Source organism: Lagopus leucura, unplaced genomic scaffold (genome assembly GCF_019238085.1).
Source record: "Lagopus leucura isolate 7727_CA_CO unplaced genomic scaffold, USGS_WTPT01 Super-Scaffold_100001, whole genome shotgun sequence".
Lineage (NCBI taxonomy): Eukaryota > Metazoa > Chordata > Aves > Galliformes > Phasianidae > Lagopus > Lagopus leucura.
In genome coordinates, this window is record NW_024962262.1 from 40660337 (window position 1) to 40678465 (window position 18129).

Here is an 18129-nt window from a genome sequence, read left to right on the forward strand (position 1 = left end):
GGAACAGGCTGCCCAGGGAGGTGGTGGAGTCTCCTTCTCTGGAGATATTCAAGTCTCGCCTGGACGCCTACCTGTGCAACCTGGTGTAGGGAACCTGCTTTGGCAGGGGGGTTGGACTTGATGATCTCTAGAGGTCCCTTCCAACCCCTACAGTTCTGTGATTCTGTGATTCTGTGATTCTGTGAATGCTTCACAATTCTGTAGATTTCCTATACAGAATCTCTGTCCTTACTCACATGGGTGAAATTATTGACCAGTGAATTGCGTTGGAGATCATTTACAACTGTTTGTTGCACCTACAAATGTTATTAATACACCTTAATTTCTTCTGGCTTCTTCACTGATGGCTTAGAGATAAAGACCAGCTTTTTAGGATAGGTGATGCAAAAGAGGTAGCCTTTCCATGAGAAGTCCTCCTTTCACTTAGCCTTTAGCACCCATACAACTGATATTAATGTATAGTAATTCATGAAGAAGAATTTATTTCTAGATGTTTAGTCATTAGATCAAGACCTACAAGTGTAAGGTTACAGAACAAGATGAGAAAGTTAAGAAAATTTTACAAAAGAGAAACAGAGAAAGAAAGAAAAAAAGGGAAAGGGAAAGGAAGGAATGCTTTGCAGTAATAGAGAGGCGCTGGAATGTTTTACAGTACAGTGGAATTCTTCTCTAAGTAGACATACAATGCTCCCTGATGTACCTGTATTCACTCTTGCTCAGTTCAATGATACACATCCAGAAAAGAACAACGTGTGCAAATATTCAAGGAATCTCCCCTTCCAAAATTATAACAGTGCATTTTATTGTCTCTTAGACCTGAACTTTCTGAATGAAGCACTCATATTTTTCCAAAGAAGAGATGAGATTTCACCAAAGGACCTTTGTCAGCTGACCTAGCATAAAGGTGTAAGCAAATTGTTGTATCACATCCAGACATTGAGGTAATGTTACTACTTCACAGCCACAGTCAAAAGGTTATCTGTCTTTTAATGTATTATACATCACTCCTTTTTTCTTCTGTCACAAGTGCTTCAATACAAATGTTTCATTCTATCATATCGGCTTACAGTGGAGCGTAGTGTAACAATCTAATGTCAGTGTGACACATCTGAAACAACGCAGTACATTCCTTCTCTCACGGCCAGATACTTCTTACAGGTCGAACTAGTGGTGCAAGCTGCTGAAGTGGTGCTAACAAAGAAATATCTGTTACAGACACCAGCTGGCAGGTCACCAAGTATCCAAATACTGTCTCAACTTTCAACAACATGAAAAGCAATCAGGCAGTTTTCTAAGCATTGCTATTGGATCTATCTCCCTTAAACATTTCCACTACAAAATTTCTTCACTATTATTTACAAAATAATATCAATTTTGGCATATCAGTTCAGAAAGTGTCTAAAGCTCACACTGTAATTGTTCTCCCCTCATAGGATAATTTGTATGCGTGTGAGGGTGTGCATATACACATAGGCATGTACAATTATTCGTGTACAGCTGTATCTGTCTGCCTAAAGACTTTTGAAATCTTGGCCAGTTTTTATCAAATTCGATAGAGATTAGAGATCTCAGAGTTTCAAGTTGTATGGAAATAGATTGCCAGGCAGATAAGGCTGATTTTGTTACTGTGTTTGCTCTAGGAATAAGTTTGTATGTGAACTCAGCCATCACTAGACATGAGAAAACCTGGTTCTTATATTTCCATTCTGAGTGATTTTGAGGATTTTAATAAGTCACGAACCACAATTTTCAAACCTTTCCTACATCTTGAGTGTTTGTAATGTCTCTCCTGTAAATATTCTCTGATGTTAATGAGGAATTTGTGTAAACTGCATTTACAAGTATAATTCACCTATGTAAATTAGCAAGGGAAAAGTCCCACTTTTCAGGAAATAATTTCTTTCTACTAAATGACATTACTTTTCACTGAAAGGAGAAGTATTGCAACTGAAAAATTATTACAGTCTAACTGAACTCAGTTGAAAAATAATACCAAGATGATTTTCTTAATTTGAGACACTGTTGGAAACTTCGTTAGGGAATTTCTGAGGCATTCAAGTACCTAGTTTTTATTTATTTTCTGATATTGATAAGAAGGCCTCTTTCTTCTGCAAAAATTATTTTGTGTTTAGGCATTAACAATATTCATAGTACCCGGTCTGAGCTACTCCACTAGAGAGTTAGCTCCAAGAGTATACTCTTTAACAAGAGAAAAGGTTTTTACCAACTTCCAATGAAAGTTCCTTTTGTCTCTGGATTGACCCATGAGAAGGTTCCAGTCAATTACAGTCCAAACTTCAATTTCTGAGTTAAGTTCAGTTAGTCCTGGCCAGCTTCTAGAACTTCATTAATATTTACTTCTTAAGAATCTATGGTGAGCTACATCTACAGTGATAAATATCTCAGTTTCCAGTATGCTCCAGACCATGCTCCCCTGAATGTCCAAAGGAAATTCTAACTTGCATTCAGACCCCTTTCCAGCAGAGCCAGCTTCTTTCCTCAACACAGAACTGTGAGTACCAATGAAAGGATGACACCTTGTTTCAGGCTCTGTACCTAACAAGGCATGGATGCAGACTGCTCCTCTGCCTGGGTTTCCTGCTGCACCAAGTTTCTGCACTCTCAGACAACTGCACACTCTATGTTTTGTTCTGGAGCAGGAAAACTGGTGTTATACTTAAAAAAACACACACACACACACATACACACACACACACACACACACACACACAAACAAAACAAAACAAAAACAACCCAAAAAACAAACCGCAAACACATCTGTGATAGACTGTAATAGAACAAGCAATAAAACGTTGCTTGTTCATCTTCCAATAAGTCAAAAATAATTATGTTTGAGAGTAGCAGTAGTGCCTGAGACCCAGATCAATGAATATACAGTTGCTGGTGCATCCAGTACATCCAAGGGAGGATTGTGTGTTTAGGCTTGAGAGATGTGGACATAAGCCACTCTGTATTATTTGTCTTGAAGGCTATCTCCTTTACTGCTGAGCAGAACACCACTCACCTCCAAGGAAGTTGAGCTTGACTCCCTGTCTACTAAGTGTGCCAATGGAAAGCCACATAAGCTGTTATGGGTTATATCTGACAAGTGACTTGCCAGGAAAAAAATAACAAGTTTGGATCTCTGGTCTTCCATAGCATTATAGTTTGTTGATTTTCAGGTCTCTGCTTAGATGCTATCTAACAGGAAAGTCAGAGGATGCTGCCATATAAATCAGTCTGTTGCTGAATTGACTTTTATTACATTTATGGTTTTTGTCTTATTTTTTCACCTATACTGAATACTACTGAATTCCTGAGAGAACCAGATATGAACTGCAATCAGCCAAAACATAAATGCATTTTGTTTACTTTTGTTCCCATCATTCAGTCACTTAAACAGGAAATCAGATGTGAAGGTCTGAATATTTCAGCTGTGAGATGAAAACTGTGAAGTCTAAATAGAAAGAGGGAAGAAGTGCTTAAGGTATTTTAGAGGCCCTATGTTGCATTTAAGAGTATATCAATTTTTTATATATTTTTTGTCCTGTATTATCATGTTGACAGCTTGGGAAGAAGCATTATTGTATTCTTATAATTCTTGCGTTGATAATATGGTAAAGCATATCTACCTGAAGAAGCACTTCAATGTATGGAGAAAAGATTGTGAAAATAAATGGCACAATACACAGCAATTCTCTCTTAGTGCAGAGAACTAGACTGCAACAACAGAAGATGATCAAGGGGTAAGCACATAGATACGTAGCCTGAGAGCAAGCTAGGGACTGAACTGTGACTTAATTGCTATTTGATCACTCATTATTTGTTGATTTTAGGAGTAAGTTTACTGTAACTTGAGTCAGCCCTTTGCTAAGAAGAGCTCGCTACTTTCTATTCAACAGTTCAGTGAGGCTGGGTAGAGCCATGGGAGATACATGATAAAACGGCACAGTCTATTCATTTCTCATCAATTTACCCTCCCTTATGGTGGCTTTCAGACTGATTTCCCAGGTAGGGATGAAAGAGTGAGCAATGATCGTGCAGCCATAGAATGGATCTGGCAGTGTTTCTTTTCTCTCTGCCTCCACAGAATACCCAGTCTATCAAATTATTCTTCAGCGAGCAGTCGCACTGTGTGGGCTGTGGCCAAAGAACTTTCTTTCCAGCAGAGATCCCTTGAATGATAAGATCCCACAAGGAGCATGCCCCACTTCACAGACCACTTTGCAGATCCTCATGCTTGGTTCCCCTACAGACCCTGCTGACCTGTTGCCCTGCCAGGGTAGAATGACGCACTAGAGAAGTTTGATTTGGATCCAATGGTGTGGAGTCTTACTCTCACTATTGCTGAAGTAGTTTTGATAAGTGAAGGGGTTTTCCTCATTTTCTGTGAACTAGATCTTGGTATGATGACTTTGGGCTGAAATCTGCCATCCGTGCTTGAGTCAAACAGTGTCTTACCAAACAGTGTATATGCTCCTGAGGAGAGTGTCTTTGTGCCAATAACATCTTGCCAGGGTACCTAATGGGTTCTGGTTTTCTAAGGACCAAAACAGGGTGTCAGTGGGACTTGGATGGAGCTGCTTTCTGGGATATGCATGCAGGTTTCCCTTGCACCACAGTCAGGTGGTGGCTAGGACTAAAGGGTAATGTGGTGTCAGAATATGGCCAAGCCAACGTGGCCACTTAGACTGAGAAGTAGCAAAGTTGGGATTAAGTGCATACAGATGTCTTTCTCAAGTAGTACCACCTCCCAAATCTGGTTGCAGTCTCTTTCAAGAAGCAGCATTTTGCACAGCACAAATAATAGTGGTGGGAATTAGCTTTACAGCTCATTCATTCCAGTCCTGAAATCTATTTCACAGTTATTATTTACAGTTCAAGCCTGTACATTTAAGCCAGCAATATAATTATGATATAAAGATAAATTATAGAAGATTTCTTGAGCAGAAAACCATTTCTTTGAAGAGGAAATTGCTAATGGTCTCAAATCCCATCTTTTCATAGGCTACTACAAAGAAGGGAGCTGCAAGTTCCAGTGGCCTTACGCACTCATAGACCAGATGATCTATGTTAGTTTAGTGGCCTTACACACTCATAGAACAGGGGATTTATGTTAGTTTACAGGTCTTCCTTTATTGACTACGTTTATAGAAGGGGCAGCTATCAGTCCTCAATTGGTATTCCTCAGATTTGAATCACTACTTAGAGATTCCCCACTGCAGGCTCAGATATGGGCTAACTCAGAAATTTACATTTACAGGGAAAGATTATCTGCTGGAAAGGTTGGGGATTCCACTGTAGCGCACCTGGACTTCCTCAAACACTCACAGAAACTTAATCTATATATTTATAAATTTATAAGTAATTTTGCTTGGAAAAGGCTTTCAAAAAGTCATTAAGTTTTGCAGCATACATAATTTCCCCGTACATCAAATGGTGGTGGTATTGACATTTATCTCCACAATTCATATGTTCAATCCATTGCAACAGAAAGAGGAAAAGAGGATAAGTCCCTGAATACTACTTTTCCATATCTTACAACACGAGCTCTTAAATGTTAATCCTCTTGGATCAGTTCTTACAAACAGAGCTTCCATGACTGATGGAGATTTGCTGATATCTGCAATACCAGTAGTCTGGAAATTCAAGCACTAGACAGCCTCAAATCAGCAGAATTGACCTCTCATTCTGCTGCCATGATTTCAGAGATCTCAAAGCACTGACATACGACCTATGGTAATGAAAGATAGATATTTTTTTTTTCCATATATGTAATTACAGCATTTACATTTAGAAAATTGAATGAAAAACAAGACAGCTTCAGGAAAGCTTCTTACAGAACGTAAGTTTTCATAGTTACCGTGCATTAAAACTAAGCATATAACATGATCACTTCCTATTTATTTAATTTCCTTGTTAACACTACTCCCTAAGTTACTTGGCTCTGTCCTAAATCTAATCACTCTTAAGCCAATGGCTAAATTTCTAATCACTTCAAATTAGGAAGAATTAGGGTAACAACTAGAGCTCTGGCAACACAGTATGGTAAATACTTTAAGACTTTAAATTATTTGTTAGCAAGTAACTATCTAAAAGAGATACAGAAAGAAAGGATTCATGTGGAAAGCCTGAAGAAAAGCTATAAAAATTGAATATTTGCTTTTATCCTATCCCTCTACTTCCCTTTTCACTAATGTAAAATGCAGTTTTGTTTCAGTGTAAAATAATAAGTAACAGAGGAAAGAGTTATGTGTCAGACTCTCAACTGGTTTAAACCAGCAGAGCAATCTATGTCAGCTGAGAGCCTGGACCCATGAGATTATTAAATGATTGTTAATTATTACAAGAAAATAGCTCCTTTCATGGAGTTTTCCCTATTCACCCCCCAAGAAAATTCACATAATGGTTAATTCCATTCCGTTAATTTCTAATAGGTTTTAAGCTTTAGTGTAGCACCAGAATAAGATAATGATATTTTAGCTTGTTCTCTATTTATTTATTGAGGTATTAGAAGGAAGCAAAATATATAGCTTCTTTGGAACTGTAAAGACAAATGCTGAGAGAAAAATTTTTGAATGCTTAAAAATATTGAGTAGCTGAAAATAATGTTTCTATAATTGTACAACAAGAAGAGGCTGCTACACAAAAGTTTATTAAGCTAAATTCCTGAATGACATGCAACAAAATATTTAAAACACATAATTAAGTGAGAGGTTAAAAAAAAACATTTATAACCAAGTAAATAAAAATTAATTGGCCAAAACCATAGACATGAATGATCCTGCCATTCCTATCAGTTGAAAAAAGATTTGGGTAATATTCTAATTAAACGTATTTGTGTAGGTTGCTCTGAAAGTAATGCCTCCTGTTTATTTCCATGGAAACTACAACAGATACATAGAGCACAACAACAATAATTGATAGAGAAAATTCTCAGCTACAAAACACTGTTTTTGAACACAGTCACCATCATTAGACATGCATTTTTGCCAGTGATGAATAAGAGCTGCATGCTGCCCTCACAGTAATCTGCATCAGTGACCCACTGTCATCACTGCTGAAATGCACCACACGCTGCCTCATTATGCTCACATCCACTGTTTGATCTCCAAAAACATTCAGTAAGCATTGATGAAGGCCAACGGGTGCCATTTTTTCCACATGGAGGAATTCAGTGACACCCCTTTGCTTCATACGCACTTCCACGTCAGATGCTATTGTGTCACACCACCCCTCTCTGCCATCTGGCACATGGCAACAACATGTAATGGAATACTGGTGGGAAGGTTCAGCCTCTACTGCCATACCACCAAGATCCACCTCTGATGTCGTGTGCCAATATAATAAAATAGGAGGTGCTGCTTTTGGAGTGGCCTCGTAAATAGATATGTAATAGTAATAAATCTGATATATTCTGAACATGCATATGCATACACAATAGATTGGTGTGTTTCTCATTTCAAATCAGACTCTTCTCTCTTTCATTTCCACTGAGTTGACTTCAACTCTAGTAAGGCTGGAGAAGAGTATACGCAAAGTTTCTAAAGGTAGTTTTGAAGATAACAAGCAATAATGCACATATTAATCGAGAGAAGTGAACCTGAATAATTAAAAGAATCTGAGGAGAAATTTTTAGTTAGTACAGCATTGAAATTTATTCTAAAATATCACTGTATGTGCCAAAAATGTAGATTCTTAAAGAATGGCTAAGAGAACAAAGGGGAAAGGTATGTAGGAAGAGTAACAGTTTGTTCTAAAGGGAGACTGCTCTACAGTACAATTTTGCTCTGTATTAGAAAAACTTGCTTTGACCCATGAGGCACATACACTGGGGGAATGAAATTTGTTGATGATACATACCAGGGAGGGGCAATCAATAGAAAGAAGAAGGGCAAAAAAGTCAAGATGACTCTGACAGAATGTGCCCAAAGGAAGAAAAGTGGCTTATGCAATTAAACATAGAGAAGTGTAAGATAATGAGATAAGGGACACAAAATAAGAGAAAATGCTTATGCCCTCTGTGATCATATGGCACAAAATTCTGAGTGGAAGCAGGATCTGGAGGTAGAATAAGATCAGAAAGCTTCAGGACAGTGGATGACAGTAATGTAAAATGTTAACATTCATTTAGAGAGGAAACAATAATATTCTGGATGAAGTTAGTACAGTTCCTGCATAAGGGATTTATGAATGAAGGTGTATTTGCAACATTGTAAGGAGTTCTACATTCCTATTAAAAATAGCAGAAGCGTAAAGAACTAGACAATAGCATCAGACAGACAGCAAACTTAATTATTCATAAAGGTCAGAGATCAGAACAAAATTGTCTGCAGTCTTTGGAGCAAAGGAAGGAGAAAAAAAGTGGTCCTTACTGAGCAATTTGGAAAATCATAGCCAGGATGAAAGTAATTGTAGTAGGATTTGATCTACTAACTTCTAAACTCCTCCGTTTCTGTGATTTCACCGTTTATGGCACCCAAAATAATTTGATGTATAATTTGCTGTTGGAGACAGCTCCCAGTCTTTCAGTATTTATTAATGAAATTCAGGGATATCTAACATAAAAGAAAGGCCTGCAATGTCTGATCAGAACTTGAATCCCCTTTCTTCTCAGATGACAGTCATTCCCCCTTTTAGGTGGGACTTTCTAATCCACCTTGTGTTTCTTCTTCAATAAGGTTTCTTCTTCAAAAATTAAGCCTGAGTTACAGTGACTGTCCTATGAATTCATTCTTAGAATAAATCTTCTTTGTGACAAGATTCAAATTCAAGATAACTTCTAATTTCCTGGTGAATTTTAAAATCATTCAACAAATATATACAAAATTATTGCAATGGTTCTTCCAGCCATGTTTATCAAATGAAAAATGAACCTGCAAGAAAATGAGACTACAAGCCTAGCTTCAGTCAGGCTGATTGGGAATGCCCAGGAAGCAGAAGAGGTTGCTAGTTTCACACCTTGAGTAAATCCTGGCAAAATGAGAGATATCCTATCTGTGGTCTTTCCATACTAAGTCTATGTTGACCTAAGGTGGCCTGTCTGTTTCTCTTCCAAGTTTTTAAGAGGTTCCATAGAAGATGCTCCAATAACATAACTCTGATCTGAGAGATCTGATAGATTTAAGAATTCCTGAATGTTCTTTATTGATTTACCTCTAAGATCATTTCAGGATGCTTGTTTATATGAATGCATCAATGTTTTCATACATGTGTGCTTCTGTAAGCTGAGGGCATTTGTGCATTCTGTCTCACCTTGCATCTAGTGCTTGCTTTAGCTCTCCTCTTTGCCACTCTTTGATTTAAAAGTCCAAGGACTATTGCAGCAGTGTTTCTTCATTGTTTTTTGTTATCCTTTTTACTTACAGCCTGGAAATATTTGAACATCTGCTCCTTCTTCACAGACTGAGAAGGACCATATGCTCGATATCAGATTCTTTAACGTTTGTAATATAACAGGTGGCAAATGTTTTTTTGTTGCTAATAAATTCCAAGTTAGGTTTCAAACTGTCTGAAATCCAGCTTCCTTTAGAGCAACAGTAATTCAGAATTCTTTTTTTTTTCTTCCGATTTTATCAATAGAGTCATATCTGCCTCAGCCTGGATCATTACATTAGTTTCTAACATGCCAGGTTATGACTGGTTTTCAGAGATTTGTTATTTATTTTCACATGACCGTTTATTATACCATTATAATACAGTTATACTATCTTGATACATATTATGTACCATTAGCACAAATTGACAAGTTGATTAGCTTCCTAACCAATCCAGTATTTTAACCATGAAATACTGACGATGATGAGGGTAATATTTTAATAATGATCAAGGCCTAGATTCTCAGTTCCATGTAAGCACGTGCTCTCACCAAAAACAAGGAGAGCAAAGACACTTTCACAACTTTATCAGCACAAATTTATATCCCACAAGTTTTCCCTCTTATCACTGATTTTTTAAAAACAAAACTGAAGTTACAGGACTTAAGGGATTTCTGGGGGCTATTTACTTTTTCTAAACTATCCAGAGATTGCTAACTTCATTCACAGATCATAGTGTTTGTAAGAAATGAATGCAGAAACCAAATAGCCAGCACTGCTAACCAAAGGTATCCAAGAGGGTTGATGGTCCAGGCTGGATGTGGCTCTGGGCAGCCTGGTCTAGTGGTTGGCAACCCTGCAAATGGCAGGGGGATTGAAACTAGATCATTTTGGTTCTTTTCAACCCAGGCCACTCTATGATTTTAGATTCTCCAAAGCTGTTTCTGTAGATACTGCTGAATTGCACTTGTACTCTTCAACTCAAATAGTTGATACTTATCTAACTATCTATCAGATTGTGAGTGTCTTTCTGTGTCTTCCTGTGCCTTTCACAAACTTCCATTTTCTTCTCCTTTTTTTGCAACCTGCATAATAAATAACAGCATTTAGCATGCTTTTGTCACCATTTTCTCCCTTAGTACGTTTCCATTGTTTTATCCCTTTTCTACCCGTGCTGATACTTAAAAAAAATAATAGATGTTTGTACTCATACCAGAATTTTGAGATGATTATCAAAAGTATGTTGTATCAATAGATCTAAGGCAGAAAATGTTGTCTCCAACAGACTGTTTCCAATCAGAAAGGCTGTAAAAATGAGATGCCTTAGATTTTATAGTAATCCACTAAAATAACTGATGAAAGCATGTTGTAAAAAATGCTTCAGCTCTCTATAAATCCTTTACATCCAAATTTTGAAGTCTGGATGCCCATCTTCACAAACACATCCAAGTAGTAGCAGTTAGATGAGTGGCTTTTGCACATGAAAACACCCCCGTGTATAAAGATGGAGATTCCTGCTGTATCCTTTGAAAAAGGATAAGGTTAATGTGTAACCTCAAGAAGAAAGATATTAGAAATAAATTCTTTACAGTGGTGAGACTGTATTCTTTACAGTGGTGAGACACTGGAACAGGTTGCCCAGAGAGATTGTGGATGCCCCCTTCACGGACGCATTCAAGGCCAGGCTGGATGGGGCTTTGAGCAACCTGGGCTAGATGGAGGTGTCCCTGCCTATAGCAGGGGGAATGGAACTAGATGATCTTAAAGGTCCCTTCCAACCCAAACCATTCTGTGATTCTCTGAACTTGGATGTCTTTCAGGAAGGTTTTCAGGAAGGAACTTGGACATGTGGAGGTGGATGCATACAATTCAGAGGTTTACCTCCTGAAGACAGGTGTTTGGATTCCCATTCAGTGATGTCTGCCCCTCATCACAGGGACTGAGACACTTCACTCAGGACAACTTCCTCTTTGGCAACCAAGGATATGAAAACTAAACTAAAAGCTAAAAACTGCTTATTTGATCTGGCCCCTTGCCTTTTAGGTAGCATATCAACCACCAGTTGCTCGTCATGGAAATTTGTGAGCCATGTTTCAGCTGAAGGAAATAACAAGATGAGGATACACTTTGCATAGCAATTTTAGCTGCTATCAAATTGAAAGCTTGAAGTATAAAGTGGCAGTTTGGGGTCAGTAGGAGACAGCAGCTGATCAGAGCAGAAGTACTTCAACACCAACAAAATGAAAGAGTTGCTAATCAAAGCCACTGGCTTTTATTATATATTAATATTACTTATTGTTATGTGATAGCAATCACAGAACAGGTGATTGCATTTTGCAATTTTCTTCGTTGTACTCAGGTGTTACTTGACACCTACATCACCTACTTTTCTTCAGCAATTCTGTAGCCTCTTTAAATTCCTATAGGATGACAAAATTGTACTTCAGAGTATCATTTGAGATCTATGCAATGGCAGAAATAGGTTTTTAGGGTTTTCAAATAAGCTGTTTTCTCTTTGGGTTGCCATTTAGATAATGTAAACATATATTTAAACAAGTCAAATAAGAGAAAGGCCCAAACATTTGAACTTGGCATCTTGAAATTAGATTTGTTAGTCATCTCACAAGAAGTGAAGTAAAATCACCAAGAGTTTCCAGTGGTTTTGAGAATGTCAGAATATTTTGTTCAATTGGGGAAAAAAAAACATTTTCAAACTAGCATTCTCACTACCCTACAAAAGATTTTTACAACACAAAATCACCAAGAGCTTCCTTTCAGGATCAAGGTCTTACCGTGCTGTGCAGAGCAAAAAGCATTTCTGAAAACAAGATGCTCCTTAGAATATAACATCTAAAAATGCAGGTGACACAGAGACTGAGGAATGAAACTCATTTAGCATAGGTTCTGTGTGTCCCTGCATTTATAAAACCATATAGAAAGGAACAACAATTATTATATGACATTTGCTCCCACAACAAAATGATGTTGCAGTACCAATTGGTCCTCAGGAAAGACTGGAAATTTGTGAGTGATAGGTAGGTTTTCATGTATACAGGAGGCAGTACTATTTATATAAATAAGCTGACCTGACAGATAGGAAGGAAACAGATTGAAGAAAACACGTTCAAAATAAATAAAACATAATAAAAATAGAGTATGCATATATACATATACAGACACATATGTATACACATTTTTAACACACACATATACAGACACACACTTGGAAATGTATCACAGACTAAAACACAGGTTTTTAATAAAATGAAGAAGCTGAAAATCACCACTTATTTCTTGCAACCACGTGGATATAGAACACTTGTGCGTCAGATGATTATTGCATCTTAATCTCAATCCAAAGTTACATGAACTCAATAGACATTATTTCACATCGTTTAGTAGACTTCGTTTCAGTTCCTCACTTCCTGTCTAGGCACTGTATGTTTACACCTGTACACAGCCACTGTGGGGAGGTATTATTGTTCTTTTTATAGAATCGCTTGTCTTTACCTTCATTTATCTCAGAGCATACATTGAGATGGGCAGCTGTTTCTCTGGAATTTTGCTGTAAGATATACCTCAATTTTATTTCTTGTGAACTGCATGAGCAGTTGTGGAGATCCAGCTGTGGAGTTGTGTTCACTCCTGCTGAAACCATGGATACTGTCTCTTCCACCGTCAGTAGTTAAGTTTCAACATAAAACCTGTTATCTTTCATTTGAGTTCGACTGACTATCATTTCTAGTTTAAGACAAGCTATTGATTGACATGTGGATATGGAAAAAAACATATTTGGAGATGGAGCAACGATAGTGGAATACCCATGACAGAAGAAACATTATTCTTAACAAGACAGCACTTACAGAACAATGTCAAAGAAGACAGAGGCAGAAAACTAAACTGTTTCCTAATACAGCATCAGTGTTGAAAAGGAGATCAAACTTTGCATGAGCCATGAAACTTTAAAATGAAGTAAAGCTTTGGTGTTCAGCAGTATCATTTTTAAAGAGACATTCCAAATAGTTCGGGATGAATTCAAATATTTCCTCAGAAGGAGACAAATGCAATTGGCTTTGGAGAAGCTTGGCAGTGTGGGAAGATGTCTCCAGAGTAAAGGTTCATTTAAGTCACATTTCTGATGTGGGTGAGACTCAGTAGAAAACACCATCTAATCAAGAAATAGCAGATGAAGTATATATTACCAAATAAAGTCATTTATGTAAAGTCACTTAGTGGGAGAGGTAGCGTAGTGAGATCACCATCCTCATTTTTTCACTATTTGGGGAAAAAGTTTTGGGGCTTTAAATGAGATGTATCTTTGTTCTGTATAATTTGGGAGGTAATTAGAAAGTAACAGTGAAGATTTAAACTCAGAGTGATTCTGTCAGAATTTTGTACTCATATGAGACTGAAAACTACTTGGCTGTGAACATACTTGATTTCAGCAAGTTGAACAAACAAAGTGGAGGATAGTAAAGTTAATTTTAACAAATCGCCAGAGCATTGTGTGAGACGTGCTGGAGTTACTGTTACAGTACTACCTGGAATAGCTGATGGCCAAATAATGCTGTCTCAGGGAGGGAGCAGAGTCTTTCCTACAGAAGAGCTTATAATGGATAGATTGTCAATTTCAGCACTAAAATGTTGTTTGAGACCTATTTCCCTTGCATTCAAGCAATCTCCATTACTGAAATCTCTTTTCATGCACTTCACCAAAAATTTATAAGAAATTGACTGTCAGCTATCAATGCATATATTATTGTCTTCCATACCTTACCTACTGGAATACTTCAGAGCTTCTGGAGTTTTCTCCATAAGCATAGAACGTGGAACAAGTAGAGGAGGTCCTTTAATAAGAGTCCACCAGATTTACAGACAGTATGCCCTTCCTCTATTAATCCCTTTTCCTCAATTTTTTTCACAGTATTGCAATAGCAGAGAATGACTATAAAGCAGTAACTTGTGGCACCATTCTTCCCAAGATCAAGAAGTTGTACTTAATCCACTTGACAAGTTGTGTGCCTTTCTCTTCCCATTCTGCTTCAGTTAGTGCATTTATTAACATGGGAATATGCATCAGCACAAGAATCTGATCTGATTTTGAGATCTTGCCCACTCACTATAAAAATACAAGAGCAGTCAATAGCTGCTGCCTGAAAAGTGTCTGTATTATAGATTGATAACACAATTGATCTTATTCAGAAAGTGAATTAGGTAGATAACTCACAGATTAAACAGCTCTGTGTAACTGAACCTCAAAATTGACATCTGACTTAACTTTTTCATCAATATAATCTACTCTCAATTATCTCCAATACTTAAAAGTTTATGAGTAGCAGGAAGAAATACAGACACCAAGAGATAAAAATAAAATGTCAAGTCAGTTCTGTAGTATTTTTCTGTATATTTCAGTGCTATATCTCATTTCATTTGCAAATATGTAGAGATCTGCACATTATTTTGAAGTGAGAAACTGTTCATCGAATATGCAAAGAAAAGGCAGTAGAGAAGCACTATTCATATCAGTCTGCCATGATATGTCCCACGCCGGAAGAGAGAAGAGGGAGCAGGGTTAGTTTTGAGTATGAGAAAGCAGAGCTAATAGATTTGACTGCCCAGATGAAAGCAGGGCCAACCACCCCTGCACCACACTTTAAAGTCAAGATCTACCATCAGTCTGAATCAGGGCTGCCAGAGGTCAGGTGTGGGCCATTGGATGAGCCTGGAACCCAGTAACCCAGGGGGAAAGAGGAAAAAAAAAACACTTCAGCCTGCAGAGTGGCCCAACTAGTCCTCCTTCACCCACAGAGCCAGCACCTTTCTAGGGTGTCATGGGTATGGTGGACAGAGGATCCCTGAGGAAAAGCTGGTTCTCAGGCCTGCCACAAACACAGGGAGTAAATATAGACTCAGGTTCCGAAAGGTATACAGCTTAAAATGAAGTGTAGATGTCCTAGAGTTTTTTGAGATGTCTTGAGTGCAAGTTTGAAAAGATGCATAACAGAAACTTGCTCATGATTATATTTCTTTGGTGAAAAAAGGCAATAATTGGATCAATTTGATGCTAAAATATAAACCAGTTGGAATCTTAATATATATATAACTGTTTAAACGTATGGGACAGGGGACCTGTATTCAGCAAACCTTGACATCATGGGCTTTGTGAAGTTTGATGTGCTGGCATTGCCACTTCAGTGTTTCTGAAAGAAATGCAGTACACTGTATACTGAAACGGAAGAGAGTGGCATTTGTTCTAGACATAAATATGGCAGTATTTTTAAATGGAATACATTGTTTTCACAGACAGATTTAATACAAGCACCTCTGATGAACCCAACAACATTTGACGGCAATAATGAAGTTAAAGAGATCAGCTTTCTAACTGACATAATTTATGTACTAATCACCAAAACAAGATGTGTTCCCAAGATAAAGAGAATTCAGTGCAGAGTGGAAATAGAGGACAGGGATCAAATTTTACAGAACTGACATAGATTAGGGGTGACTGATACACGAAAGGATTTATTATATGGTTGCTGATTGGTGAACAGGCTTTCATAGGCTCTGATATTTGTGTACGTCATGTTGACGGTCAAAAGTAAAAAGGTAAATGGTCAAAGTAAAAAGGTAAAGATTTAATTGGCTTGAAGCCCAAGACTCTTTCCTTTATTTTTCACATGGACCCAGTGAGTGATGTCACAATAGGTAAGATTCTTACTGGTCTCTGTTTGTGGGTCTAATTTGTGTTTCTTTGGTAAATTATACTGACAAAAAATGAGTAGAAGTGAAGTTCAAAATAAAACTTCTTGCCACTGAAAATTACTTTTCAGCACGAACATGTTAGTACCAAAAAATGTCTCCCACAAATATGTTCCACAAAAAGGTGTACTGTCCTCATGATTTGCCTAATCATCACGAATAATTAAAGTAAATCAAACTGTGTACATTCATAGGAAAAGGTTCATGGAGTTTAAAAAGCTCACCCCAAAATAATCAAATACTTTGAATAATGAATAGATTAGACAAAATCATGACTGCTTGTGCATACGCCACAATCAGACAGGAAGAGGCAAAACTCACTGGATGCATTATTCATTGTGAATTATTTGCTCTACCTATTGGTGAGAAAGCTTGCAAACACTACTGCTGTTCTGTGATCATCTAACAATCTGAAGGAGATCTGATTGCCCTTATCATTACATAGCATCTTGCCATTTAGATGAGGATTCTACTTATTTATTTTGCCTGATAAAAATGTTGTCCATCAAGTGCTCAAACATGCAATGGACAAATGGCTGCTGTAAAGGCAAATCATGTCTCTTCAGAATACCAGCACTCTTTGCAGAAGTCAGGGAATGATTAATAAAAAAGCGAAAGAATAGCGGGTCTGTTCTGTTAGTGAAATTTATGGAAATATTTTCTCAGAATTGGTGTAAGGAATAAGCTCTGGATAGGTAAAATTGAGTAATGGGCTCTAACTTTGAAAAAGGACAAATAATAAAACAACATAGTTTTAAAACAGAAAAGAATTAAGCTTGTGTAAATGAAAACACCAATCTAGAAAGCAATACAAATTTCTACAATTTGTATGTGAAACAATAATTTATTATCAATCCAGTTTGGATTGATAAGGAATCTGGGCAAGGATGTGAATACAGAATAATGTAACAGATAAGAAAAGAGTCCATTCAGCATATACAGAAATCATTTTACCATACTGACTGTACTTTCTTATCATATTGTGTCTATAAAAAGAACTCCTGAATTTACCTGTTCTGTAAGAAGGGAATGACCAATGATACTAAAAAGTCCCAGCAATTAAAGGATCTGCCCAAATTTTTCTTAAAAAAGTCTAACTACTGCTAGATTTTATGTAGTCAAACTGCATAATAGTCTAAGGCAGCATAAGGAAATCATATCTATGTGAATAACAAAGTCTCCCTCATTCTTGTAGCCTATCTTTAATATGCCTCTTAGGCATCCTTTCAGGCAATAGAGCATCTACAAACTTCTTGATTATGAGCAAGGCACTCACATTTGTAATTCCTAATCTGTGAAATCACACGTTTATGTAAGTGTTATCACTGTAGAGTATACGTATAATTTTATCAACTGTATGATGTTAATATGCTAGAGAGTTGTCTATTTTAGTCACTGTGACCTCCTTCAAAATATCTATTAATGGAAGGAACATAACAAATGTAAAACAGAGTTTATCTGCATAGGAATGGCAGCTTCTGTATTGCAAAATCGTCATTTTAGCTTCTTTTAAAGGGAAGAATTGACAGCTGTGTCAGGCGTTGGGCATGAACCATACACTTGAATCCTTTCTTCTCACTCAGCTGATGACTTTGACAGTGTAGAAATGCCAAATTACCAGTGTCCTCCCTTTGAGAACCAACTGTCTTAATTTAATATCACTTTAGCTGTGCACAGATATTAATCCAATTTCTTTCATTAGTACATAGGAAGATGCCGAAACAGAACATAGATGCAAGCACTGACATAAAGGAGGTTTTTTCCTCTACAGAAACTCTTCACTTCCAGGCAGCTGCAAACAAATATTTCAGCATAATTTTCAAGACACTGATGTTGAGTGGTTTCCCTTCAAACATGCTATGAATGAACTCTCCCAATCATCTCACATGCAGAAGGTTGTTGTGTAATTTATGCTTCTTCCTTTCTGTCACTAGAAAATCAAAGCCATTTTAATATTAGCTTGACTAGTCCAATTCTTTCATGCAATTTCTTCTGTGACAATGTTTACTTTGAAATAAAAAGACAATTTAATCAACTTTTAATTAAGTTGCAT